The sequence below is a fragment of the Triticum dicoccoides genome, chromosome 6B, assembly GCF_002162155.2.
Source record: "Triticum dicoccoides isolate Atlit2015 ecotype Zavitan chromosome 6B, WEW_v2.0, whole genome shotgun sequence".
Lineage (NCBI taxonomy): Eukaryota > Viridiplantae > Streptophyta > Magnoliopsida > Poales > Poaceae > Triticum > Triticum dicoccoides.
Window position 1 is genome coordinate 663,320,703 of NC_041391.1, and position 5,269 is coordinate 663,325,971.

At 46.7% G+C, this 5,269-nt stretch overlaps 1 protein-coding gene across 2 annotated transcripts in view; it reads left to right on the forward strand.

Annotated features, from left to right (window-relative positions):
- The first annotated feature begins 1,235 nt into the window (after positions 1–1,235).
- Positions 1,236–5,269, forward strand: part of LOC119323297 — a 7,843-nt gene continuing 3,809 nt past the window's right edge. The window contains exon 1 of one of the 2 annotated variants that reach the window (XR_005156203.1): positions 1,236–1,786. The gene's annotated coding sequence lies outside the window, so the exon portion shown is untranslated. The remainder of the gene's footprint in view (positions 1,787–5,269) is intronic. The other variant, XR_005156202.1, reaches the window with a different exon arrangement.

Consider the following 5,269-nt stretch of genomic DNA (forward strand, 5'->3'; position numbering starts at 1 on the left):
GTCTGAATCCCTGAAATCGGTACCCTCATCTCTTTAATCCCGGTCAATATCAACCCTGATCCTATTTGGTGCAGCGGGAAAATATCCATCCCACCCAGTATCATAGTTTACTGTCGCTGACGTCCATGCCCCCACATGTCATATATACATCCTCTGTCCTCAATCCCGTCCACTCTTTCTCCTGAAAATTAGCGCCGGTCCAGCCTCTGCCTCGTCCACTTCCTCCTCGACTGCGCTGGCTCTAGCACGACGTCGCCGACGCCAGCACTGGCGGCAAGGCGACAGAGGAGGGACAGGAGCTGTAGGGGGACGGACCGCGATGGCATGTGCGTCTACGTGGTGGAACAATGCATGCACGTCGAGGATGTGGGAGAGTGGCACGGCGCGAGCAGCTTGGTTGATGTGCCGGACCTGCGTGCCGGCGATCTTTGTCACGACGTTGGCCGCCATGAGGTGCACAACGCGGCGCGCGCGTACATCGGCTGCACGGGTCAGCTCGACTTCGTGTTCGAGTCCTCGGTACGCGAACTGCACCTTGATTGTGAGGAACAAAACTCAGAGCTGGTTCTGCCGTACGAGACGATGACCGTGTCGGCGCATCCCACCATGGTCGATTACGCACAGCCCCAAGACGAGTCGTCGCGGAGTACACTATTGTGGAAAGCTGACTCAGCCAATGATTTTGGTATTCCAGCGTATTCACGTAGAAGCCAACTTTGAAGCTGGTAGGCATGTGGACCGATTTGCCAGGAGCTACATGACATACGTAGTGACTGACACGCCGGCTAGCTTGATCAATATGTACCGGCGGAACTCAGCTAGCTAGCAGCCACCGAGACACGCTGGCACGTCACGTACGTAGCGGATCTAGTCACGGCGCGTGTGCTCACCGCCGATGCCGGCGAGATCATCCTCCGGCACGGCGCGCTGCGCATGGTGTTGGTAGACGCGCGAGGCGTGACAGTGGACGCACGCTATCTTCGCGAGGGAGAGCGTATCGAGCCGGACCAGGTCATTTCCTTCCCGTGTCACCGGGCTAGGGTTGACCGATCGCCATGCATAGAGTCGCTGGGAGTGGGGACGTGCATGCCGGTGGGGGAGGAGGGGAGCCATGCAGCGGATGGATGCGCCCCATCTGGCAGCGCGCGAGGTGCTGAGGTGGATTCATGGCGGCCCCGCCATGACGGGCCCAGATCTGACCAGGGAGACGAGCCGGCCACGGGAGGCGAAGGGGGAGCGTCTGCTTCTTATTCCCCACCTACTCCCACTACCGACCGCGATTTTCATCTTGCCTATCTCTTTGGGCACCTTTGGGAGAAACCTAGGGTTTGCCATTCCTCATCTTCTTCACGAGATTCCTTCGGCTGGTGGCGCGGCAAGGTGGGCGGCGACGAGCGTTCCTTCGCTCAGGTGGTGCGTGAGCGCGCGGGCAGGCGCGGTGCCTCGCTTGCACCGATGGGAGATCGAGGCGGAGGCAGATCTGGAGGGTGGCGCGACAACTCGTCACGCGGTGGATTCGGGGCTGGGCGCAAGGCGCCGCAGCAGAACTAGACGCGTCATATGGTGTGGCGGCGCCCGGATCCGCCACCGTCGACTGGAGGTGCGTGATCTGGAGGGGCTGAGGATCAATGGGAGGCTGCGGCTCGGGCGGCGGAAGGGGACGCCAAGGGGCGGCCTACGACGACGACTTCGACGGACAAGACGATGCCCCCTGCTGTAGCTGATGTGCCAGATTCTTCGGCGACCAAGACCAACAACAAGCTCTGCCTCAACTGCAACTTATCAGGTCACTTTGCTCTTCGCTGTCCTACTATTCGGTGTGAAAAATGCAATAAACTTGGGCATATGGCGCAGTTGTGTCAATCTCTGAGGCCTTGGGAGTGTGTTCCTATTCTCTGTGGGTTTCAATCCCCTGGACAGGTTTTTTGGACTGTGCTAACGACCAGTCAACTGGTCGTTAGCGACAGATCCGCACGGCTTCCCCTCGTGACCCGCGCGCTCGATTCCACCGATTTTTCTTCTTCTCTCGAAAACCGCATACGCCAATAATACTAGATCGCTAGTGGTTTTTCTGGTTTTTTGGCTACACAATATGAAAAGAAAATAAAAGTGCTGGAAAGGGAAATTGAACCCAGGTCTATTCATTAGAGTTTGAGCCCAATAACCAACTAAGCCACCCTTAGTTGTTATCTATCAAATATAAACAAGGTTATTTTAACCTTTCTTTTTTCTGTCATACCAGGGATAATAATTGTTTTTGCTTGGTAACTTTGGCATGACCAGGCGTGATAACTATGGCTTGAGCAACATGATAACTATACTATGATAAGCCTGATAACTATAATATGAGAAGGTTAATGACTATACGATGAGAAGCACGATAACTTTAGCATGGGGTAGTGGTAACTTCACACTGGGGTATACTTTCGAGAACAAAAAGTTACCGGGACATGTTTCAGTAACGTTTTTCACATGGGTAAAGAGTTATCAAATGTGTTGTATGTAAGTTACCGGTTGTCTGGTGCGTAAATTACCGTGCTATTTGCACTAGGTTATCAGGGCATATTTCTAGAACTTTTCGCCCAAGGTGAAAAGTTATCAATGCGTTTATATGTAAGTTATCAGGTTAATTGTACGTAAGTTATCATCTTATTTACACAGAAAGCTACCGGGGGTATATTTTAACAATTTGTTCATCAGATGGTAAAATAAGTGGTATTTTATTTGAACTTGTCAGGAGCCAAGTAGTGGGTGAGTTGGCTAGTGTGTTAAGATCTCAATATTAAAGTCTTGAGTTCAATTATCAGCTTTATCATGATTTTTTAGGCTATAAAACTACAAGGTCGAAACTACAATATGGAAACTACTAGCATCAAGATTTGTTTTCAACATCATTTTCTCCCAAAACTATCAGGCCTACGATGTGTGAGTTATCAAGCTATTCGCACAAAAAATAACCAAGGGGTATTTCATGAACGTGCCTCCCTCCACCCGGTCGCCAAATTTACCAAAACCTATGCACATAAGTTATCAGGTCAGCGATGTGTGAGTTACCGTGATAGAAAGAAGAATTTTTATAAATCACTTCGGGTGAGCGGGGCCTTCGAGCGGCCTCAATATGCCGGGGTTGTAAATGACATACATATATTCACATAAAAGTTATCAGAGTATATTTCATCACCTCTATTGGTCAAAAGTTATCAAGACCGGGTTGCATAAGTTATCCGGTCTCCGATGTATGAGTTATCATGCTATTCACACCAAAAGTTCCCGGGGGATGTTTCATCAACACCCACCCCTACGCCAAAGTTATCAGGACTAAGTTATATAAGTTATCAGATCTGTGATATGTGAGTTATCAGGTCTATGACGTGTGAGTTACCATGCCGTTCACACAAAAAGTTACCGAGTGGATGTTTAATCAACTCCCACCCACCCCCACCCCCGCACGAAAATTAATAGGGTGTTATCAACTTGAGACTCGTGAAACTAGATATCATGATGATTGTACGTGAGTTATTGGAGAAATACAAAGAAAAAGAACAAGAATTTTTTTCATTTCTTTTCTCATATAGTAACAAAAAGGTACAAATACCTCGTTATCGTTTGATAGAGAACAACCAGTACTAGTTGTTGTAATGGTAAGGATGATGTGTATAAACACAATAGGTGCTAGGTTCGAATCCTACACGTAGCATTTATTTTTTCTTTAGCGCTGAAGGAAAAAAATTAGCGCTAGGCGGACAGGAGCGACAGGATCAGAAAGAAAGATCGAAGGGAAAAAAAGCGAGCGGGCGCGGGAGCGATCGTAAAGAAACATCGAAGAGAAAAATAACTGACGGGAGCGATCGTACGTATCTGTCGCTAACTAACAGTCGGCAGGAGAATAGCTTTCTCGTTTTTATATTCCTGATATGTGTGTGGCCAAGCAAAAGAGTGAAAAAACTAACAATGTGGTGATTACTATTCTGGAGGGGAGTGCTACGGCAAAAGAAATAGAATCTGAGTTTAATAGCTTCTTTGCTTATAAACCTGGTAGAAAGAAATGGAGTTGTACTGCTCGTCCTATTGGCCATAATCAGTTCGTCATGCGTTTTCCTAACACTAGTGAGGTGGAGAGGGCCTGTTGCTATGGGAAACGCTTGCCATTGAAAGATGGGGCCACTGTAGTTAGTATAAAGCCTTGGACGGCTTCTGTGGGTGCTAAAGGGGAAATGGAAAAAGCCTGGGTTAGAGTGAGCAATATCCCATTAGAAAATAGATGTTATGAGCATGCTGCCTATGCTGGAGGATTGGTAGGTATTACCTTGGAAGTAGATGAATCCACCCTGCATAAAACTGAATATGTTAGAATTCTTCTGGGATGCAGAGAGGTTAAGAAAATCCCCCCATTTGCTGAGGGCACTAGCATGCCCACGCGGCGGCACGCCGCGCACATTGATACATCATGTTTATATATAAAGTTTTTATTTTATGTATGTAGTGAATATAAATTTTAAATAGATAATTATTTGTATAAGATTGTAATCACAAAAAAGGAAAGTTATGAATAGAAGCAAAACCAGGAAGGGTAAATTTGTTGTCATCATGTATAGTGCATCTTGGAAGACAGAAAGTGCACGTTGATACATTTATAATAATCTAAAATGTGGTACATTCATTTTTGTCCTACGTCACTAGTGGAACCTCCTACAGGATTGGTACCTGTGATGAAATGGTAAAGAGCGCCCAGATTTTCATATCCTTGGACAATTGGCCAAACATGTTTGATGTTTCAGTTGAACCCTAAACCCTAAAGCTTATGCTTCTTTTCTTTATCAAATGGGAGTATAACATGTACAAAGCTGAAGAGCACCGTTTCAATTTTCCCTATGATGTGATCCATTGTTACCCAGCATCAAAAAATGGTCTGACGGGCACTTTACCAATTGGAACAAAAAGTCCATTCTCATGATCTAGTCTAATGGATATGAGCATGTAACCAGATCTATAAATCATTGTTGCATCAAAAGAAAGAGAATGCTAGCCTGCTACTGCTCTCTCTCCTCTTTCTCTTGACCCTTGTGTCTTGAAGCCGCACTCAAATTGAATGACAATGTAAGAACTTCACCAACGCAAACAAAAAATCGAGTCACCGTTGCGAATTTGTGGTGTAACACCATAGCAATTTCATGTTTTTTGTATTAACAAAAAGGGACAAAAAGGAGGCCACTCTACAGTATTCAGGCGAGTTCCAATTTGCAAAATATGAAGGAATAAAATTGAAGGA